The sequence below is a fragment of the Sus scrofa genome, chromosome 3, assembly GCF_000003025.6.
Source record: "Sus scrofa isolate TJ Tabasco breed Duroc chromosome 3, Sscrofa11.1, whole genome shotgun sequence".
Taxonomy (NCBI): domain Eukaryota; kingdom Metazoa; phylum Chordata; class Mammalia; order Artiodactyla; family Suidae; genus Sus; species Sus scrofa.
The window spans coordinates 108,862,538-108,870,361 of record NC_010445.4 but is presented as its reverse complement, the minus strand read 5'-3'; the positions used below and the strand labels follow the sequence as shown (position 1 = coordinate 108,870,361).

The 7,824-nt window shown below is 42.6% G+C and overlaps 1 pseudogene; it reads right to left on the bottom strand.

Moving 5' to 3' along the window:
* LOC100515775 lies at positions 1,077-6,598 on the bottom strand (annotated as a pseudogene).

The following is a 7,824-nucleotide window of genomic DNA, read 5'->3' as shown; positions in this document are numbered from 1 at the left end:
TGCCTTAGGTGTCATGGGGGCGAGGATGGGGGGTAAGGAGAGGGAGTCCGGGGGTAACCTGTAGTGTTGAGGCACAATAGTACAGCTTGGTGAGAGTGAAAATTTTGGCTCCCTGCTTGTTGTTGTTGGGGGCGAGCCACAGTTTTTCCTACGGTTTTTGGCTGGAGTGGCAATGGTTATTAACTGCAAGGTTTCTGTTTTGTTATGCACTCTTTTCTTGGTCCTCTGAAAGACCAGGAACTTTTGGCTGTCCCCATTTCTGGACTATTGACTGCTTCAGCTTTGTGTCCACGTGGTAGACTAGGACAAAGGCCAACCCAGGGAAGTCACAGCATGTTGTTCCGTGGATCCCAAGGACCCTCCCTAGCTAGTGTGCCTTCTCTCCACCTTCAGTCTTGTTTTGTTTATTTCATATATAATGTCCAGGGTTTTTAGTTGCACTTAGCTGGAATGGTAGAGGCAGTATATCTGCTCAGTTTTATTGGAGGCAGAAGTTGGGGCTGGGATTTTTTTTTTTTTTTTTTTTTTTAAATAGAGGAAATTGTAGGATGGAAATTAAGATATATAGAATCGGCCAGTTAGACACTTAAGCTAATTTTGGGTCAGTTACTTGGAAGTGACAATTTAACTGTCTTTTTTTCTCCAGAGAGTAATTCTGTTTGTCATTGTTCAGTAAAACCAAACCCTCATTAGTGTTGGATCTCTTAAGAGGCTTGACAGTCCAATGGCTTACTTTATTTTTGTTTATGTATAAATACATCATAAATTCTTATTTCTTGCTTAGTATGCAATTGAAAAAAATTTATTATAGTGAAAGCTTAGTTTTACGGAGAGGACTAATTCAGTTTTTCCAGTGGTTATCAGAGATCTTGAAGCTGTGGATTCTTTTCTAAAAGAAGAAAATGGCTTTGTGCATGGTGGTTAAGAACTATGTAATGAAATTTTGTGAAAGTCTTCGAAATGTACAGAAAAGATTAGGGTGTCTTCAGTGGACATTAGATAGTCTAGAGCATTTTTCCTGGAGATCTAATCTGTGAGGTTTGAAGCTTTTATTATTTTTTAATTTATTCCATAACTTTGTAGGTTGTGAATAGCTGACAGCATTACAGATTACTCTTGTCCTTAGGCTTGCAAATGAATTTGGTTGGTTGGAGGTACTACTGATTTCCTCTTTTGTGGGGGAAGCAAGCCACTGTTGGATGCATTAAGCAAATCTGTTTCACCATTCCTGATTATCTGTATGTTTGTGTTCTTTGGATTCACTTTTGAACCAAATGAAACATCTTATTTATTGCATAATTAATTAAAGAGTTAGATAAATTCATAGACAGGTTTTCATTTTATATTTGCACAGGAGACACACTGTTAGCTTTTTGTTTGAATTATCCTTTTAACAGCTTGAACTCTAGTGTGCTTGAGTCCCACTGTAGCACTTACTTACATTGTGATTTGGAGCAGGGAATTTTAGTTTAGTTTAGTTTTTCAGTGTTAGGTAAATTTTATTGGCCTAGGACTAAGGCATATCAGCAATCTTCCCCCACAGCAGGGGGGTAGGGGCTGGGAGCAAGGTCGATAGAACCTGATGGTCACTTGTGGTAGAATTGTGGGTTCTAGCTGTGTTGGATGAAGGAGAGCCGAGGGCCAGGCTGGCTAGTGGTTGAAAAGCCTAACTTTCCTGCTGGTTGCATCTGTACAGGGAGCTGGGGTGAGGCAGGCAGTGCAGGGGCTGGATGCAGAGCTTGGGGATGCATGGGACTCAGCGAGGATGAGTCAGAGAAGCTAGTCTGCTGGTGAACGTGTTCCCTCTGCTTTTGTAAGGACAGGGCACCACCGGGCTGGAGGAAGCCTGTCTGGGTGGGCTGAGAATGCCTGTGCCCAGCATAGAGCTGTGGCTGAGACAGGTACTGTACTGCAGGAAACGCCGAAGACGCTCTGAGCTAGGACTATAGGGAGGCTGCTGGGTCCATAGTGAGGTGAGGGCTGAGCAGTTCAATAGGCGCTGCCTGGGCTGCCTCGGAATTGCCCTGCTCAGGGGTCCCCGTGAAAGCAGCTGCTGAGCCCACCTAGTACCAGCTCGTAAGCACTTGGAGTCCGAACATCTCTTTGGCTTTGTCTGCTGCCGTGGGGTGCCTGGCCGCTTGGGTCCTCCAGGGCGCCCCTGCATGATGAGGAGGTGACTTCCTGTGTGAACAGTCAGGCCTTGCTGGTATGCCTCTGATGGCACAGTGGTCAGGTCACCCTGCTCCTTGGCTCTGTCTTTCTTCCTCATGTAAAACTTTCTTGAGCTGCAGGAAAAGCTGCTGCTTCTCTTCCTATAGGGCCGAAAGTTCCTCCTGCAACTTAAGGATTTGTTCCTTGGTCTCCTCTAGTGACATTTGCTCTGCTATTTCCTTTTTCTCCCCCTTCTCTCCTGTGCTTCCTTCATCTTCTTTCCCATCATCTTGTCCACCTCTTCCTCCTCCTGCCACTTGCTTCATCATGATGGCCCAGTGCCGTGGATACCTGGCTCTGTCACTGGCTGCCAGCCCTCAGACCAGGCTGGCAGGGCAGTGGGCCTACCTGTCCACTGCCTGGCCTGGCTAACAGCCGAATTTTATTTTTAACGTATGTCTGTTTACCCACTATAAAAAGGCACCACAGTGCTACTTTTCTGCTATGGTTTTTGTGAGGACTAAGATGTTGCAAGCAACACCTTTCTCACAGTATTTCATACATTTTAAACACTCCGCTTTTTATTATTGGAAGGTTGTGGGCAATTAATTTTACCTTCCTGAGACTTAATTTCTTAATCTATATTAAAAAAAAAATAAGGGCGCTTTGTCTTTGGTTGTTAGGTCATAAGCTTCGCTGCTGTAATTGGAAAGAGTGGAAGAAATAACTGACAGTAGTAGTGGATGGGGGGACATTTGAAACATGCAGGGGACCCTGCTGCTCTGAGGAAGGGAAATGTAGAGTTTGATGTGGTGAGCCGTTCCTTAGAACAGCAGCCCAGGAGGTAATTCAACTCAGTTGACATTGACTGAGGTGCTTGCCTTTGTACTAGGAAGAAGCACTAGGGCTGGAAAGGTGACTTTCTAAGGTAGCAAAAATATTCTTTTTGCCTTAAAAAAATTTGGAAGGCGGATCCTGATAGAAGAAAGGCTTCAGAGCTCAGCACCTTGATTGGTGTGGGCTCACTCACCAGTGAGACCAAGTGGAAAGGGCTGAATTTTGCTTATTCAGGGATAACCATTGGGAGTTTTTTTTTGTCTTTTTGTCTTTCTAGGGCCGCACCTGCGGCATATGGAGGTTCCCAGGCTAGGGGTCCATTCGGAGCTATAGCTGCCAGCCTACACCACAGCCATAGCAACTCTAGATCCGAGCCGCGTCTTCGACCTACACCACAGCTCATGGCAACGACAGATCCTTAACCCACTGAGTGAGGCCAGGGATCGAACCTGAAACCTCATGGTTTCCAACTGGATTCGTTTCTGCTGCGTCATGTTGGGAACTCCAAGGGAGTTTTAATAGCAATGTTTGAGTGAGTACGGATGTAGGGTCATTGAAAAAGTGAGGGAATTGGAAAGATGGCTCAAGGATATCTGTTATTTAAAATGACTGTTTATTCCTCCTTCTGACTGACCCTCAGTGTTTATTTACAAGGGTTTTTCAAAACTAAGGGTTTTTAGGTTTCGATAGATGGAAACAGGACAGAATTGGTGAATTTGTTGAATTAAAAGAGAGTGTCCAGAGCTGAGAGAATTTAAGCCCCTCAGAAATTAGTGTTGGACTGGGAAAGACCTTGGCCTTCTGTGGGTTATATAATTGGAGCAAGTTGGGGGAGAGTTCAAGCCAAGGGCATCCTCAGCTTCTATTAGCTCAGGATAATGAAAATAAGTCTCACTGCACTACCTGTGAATATTGGGGAGGAAGAAGACTTTCTTCTACCTTTGTAAATTCTTCTACCTAGTCTAAGAATTAAATTGACATGAGACAGATTAACATGAGATAGCAAATCTAATTTTGTATGTATGGAAATCTCACATACATAAGAAGGTCAGAGACTTCACACACATGAGAGGTGCAGAGACAGAAAGGTCAAATGAGGTATGTGTGCCCTTCCCAAGCTAAGGAATGGGATAGGGTCCTGGGGCTTCCAGAACGGGAGGGTCGTTCACAGAACAGAGGAACAGATGTTTGGTAATTAGATGTGTGCCCTGCCTACAGATGGGGCAACTTAGATAGAATTAATCTGTAGTAGTAACTTTTTTTGGGGGGAATCCCCAATTTAAATTCTTCCAGTTAAGGGAGAGGCAGTCGTGGCTCTTGAACCCGCAGGATCTGCATTACCTTTAGCTCAAAGCAGTCTTCTTGCTAAAGTGACACATTTTGAGGAAGCTCGTTCTGAACCCCTGCATGAACAACAAGGAGTTTACACATTGGTAGATAACCATAGTTAGAGCTGGTTTATACATTGATTTTGATGTAGCAGAATTAGGTACTACTATAAACAAGAGTCTAATACCAACATTTTGAAGTTTTATGCAGAATAAAATAATTCTTGTAATTTGGCTTTAGACACAGGGTCCAGGAAGTGGGGAGAGTGTGCCATTCCTGCTTGCTTTCTTAAGGAAGGTCTTGGGGCTCCTCTTGCCATCTTTGGAGCCTGAAAACCCCAAGTGTTGTAGAGTATGAGGAGGGGGGCTGCCCCTTCCCCATTCCTTCTGGAGATCTGGGCTCAGATTATGCTTTTGCTATTCAAATTTTGCCTCAGAGCATTGCTGTTAGGGGAAAGCTGAAGTTCCAAGGACCTGGCCAGTTTTGACATTGCTACCTCCCTCTCTCTGTGGAGCCTGGGAGCGTGGGGCACATTCGGCTCGCACCCAGCTTTTCTGGCATCTCTCTCCTAAGTTCTACTACAGTACAGTCCTCCAGGCTTCCTGAGTTAATATGCCTGTCGCCTGTTCATTAATCCAATCACTACTTGAATGTCTCATTTCCACGGGCCCGTTAGCCATGGCATAGCCTTTTTACACTATAAACCATCTGAGTAGCCCACACTCTGCTTTCCCTCCCTCCCTTCCTTCCTGTTTTTTGCAAGAGTGCCAGATTATTATAAAGTGACCCTTGGCCAACCCCGATGAGCGAACACCTCCCACTCCCCATAACAACTGCCCCCACATCATCTAGGTCCCTTGGTACAACGAGAACAGACATGTCTTTTAGTTTGAACTGTTTATAACAAGATTATTCTGTAATTCTGGTTCTCAACCTTGATTGCCATTGGAATCATGGGATGAATCAAGACTCCACTCTAGGCAACAAAACGAATTACTTGGGATCAATGCCTGAAAACTGTTTTTAAAAACAAAACAAAATGTCTTTGCCAGGGTTTTGAGACCAGTGACAAATTGGACCAATTTAAACCATATGCACCCCACCTTTTTAGGATCTTATAGCAGGCTACATCAAGTTGGTCTGAAAACAGAAAGGCCAAGTAATGCCTGAGAGGCCCAAGAAGAGTGAGAAATAATGGAGAAAAGCAGAAGAAAACACAGGAAATTTTAAAAATGTTTACATTTCTCCTTAAAGCACTCGTACATTAAAACCATACTTGTAGCAGGTATTACTGTCCAGCTCCACTCGTTGGGCCAGAGACACTTGTGGTGTTATGGAAAACTTGCCCTCAAATAGCACACTACCCTTGGGATTCCAGCAGCTCTGCTTTGCCTTTCTTCTCCCATTTGTCACCTTCACTGGCTGAAAGAGTTGGGACCTCTTCTGAGAAGCTAGCAACAAAAGGATAAGGTGATGTGTACATTGTAGGGAAAAATAAATTGTGATGCTTCTGAACTATGGGCAATTAACAAGGCAGTTTCTAGTCATTGAATGTACTTTCTAAAAGCTGGACTGTGAAAGCTTTAAATAAGGCTGTGTAGTGGTTTCCATGCTTGAAGTATTCATCCTCCTTTATGTATCTGAACAGGAAGCTTTTATGAATTGATCATAGCTGTTCTAGTTATGCTGTGTTGTTGAGATATTCTATGGTTGTTCCATAAACTTTTCCTTGAAAAATAAGCATTTCTGTTAAAGAGATTGTATTTTAAGTTTCCTATGATAGGAAATAAAATGGTCCTTTTCTGTCAAAGAACAAAAAATAAGCATTTCTGTTAAAGAGATGTATTTTAAGTTTCCTATTGGCAAAAAATAAAACGGTCCTTTTCTGTCAAAGAACAAAACCCAGTATTTCTGTTTGGCACTTAGCCATATGATTCTTTTTGAATCTTCATGTTAAAAATGAGGTACCCTTTTATTTAGAGTTCAAAATACTAAATCAAATATATTCTAGAGTTCAGCCCTTACATTTTCTGCCATGTGTGGTAAGTTGCTTTTATTTGACCTGGGAGGATGGTTATATGATGCCTTTATCTGGTATCCTCCTTTGAGTAGTGATGGCTTTTTGAGGGGCCGGTTGAGTGGGGTATTTTTATGTAGGTGGATAACTCTGACAGCTGATTATGGCCATGTCCTCCTGCAGCACTAGGCTCACATTCTCCATCTGTCCAGTGTGCATTTGAAATCCCTGGTCGTTGCTTTCCATCTCTAACGCGAAATCCATTCTCAATCCCATCCTCATTTCCTGGATTTGTCTGTTTCTATTTAGTCATCTGGGTTTGAACCTTCATAGTCAATTTGACACTCCCCTCCTTTTTTTCCCCCTTTGCTGCTGATTTTATAAAGCTTCTGATTTTTTTTTTCTTCCTCATCTTTAAGCTTGCATTATTTTAAAATACTTGGTTTTTAAAATAATAACTTCCATTTATTGCGCATGTGATATAATAAAGAATATACTGATCTTTGTTCCTGGTTCCAGACACAGACCTTCAAAAACCCTTGGGATTTCTTGGGTGATAGGGAGTATCTTTTGTTATTCATAGTAAGCCCTTTTGAGCCATACCTAAATTTATGCTAATGAAGTGACCCAGAGTGGGCCCTTAGTTTTAGGGAGGGGATGGCCACACAGAAAAATTTATTAGCTCTTTTAAATTTTTAATGATATTGTCATTTTTATTTAATCTATCCTGAAGCCAATACTTTTTTTTTTAAAGGTTATTCTTCATTTATAGTTATAATAAAATATTGGCTATATTCCTTGTGTTGTACAATGTTGTAGCTTATTATTATTTGGCAGCACCCACGGCATGTGAAGGTTCCCCAGCCAGGGATCGAACCCTCACTACAGCAGTGACCCAAGCCACTGCAGTGACAATGCTGGATCCTTAGCTTGCTGAGCTACAGGGAAACTTCCTTGTAGCTTGTTTTATGCACATCTACCCCACATTGCCCCTCCTCTCTTCCCTCTCCCTGCTGGTGGTAACCACTAGTTCTCCATATCTGAGTCTGTTTTTTTTTTCTTATATTCACTAGTTTATTGTTTTTTTAAGATTCCACATATGTGATATCATACAGTGCTTGTCTTTCTTTGACTTATTCCATATCTTCTTTATCCTTTCATGTCTTGATGGACACTTAGGTTGCTTCCGTATTTTCGCAATTGTAAATAATGATGCCCTTAACATTGGCATGCATGTATCTTCTTCTTTTTTTTCTTTTTAGGGTCACATTTGCAGCATATGGAAGTTCCCAGGTTATGGGTTTAGTTGGAGCTGCAGCTGCCAGCCTATGCCATAGCCACAGCAGTCCAGGATCTACACTGCAGCTTGTAGCAGTTCTGGATCCTTAACCCACTGAACAAGGCCAGGGATCAAACCCATATCCTCATGGATACTAGTTGGATCCTTAACCCCCTCAGGCACAACAGGGAACTTCTGCATGTCTCTTTTT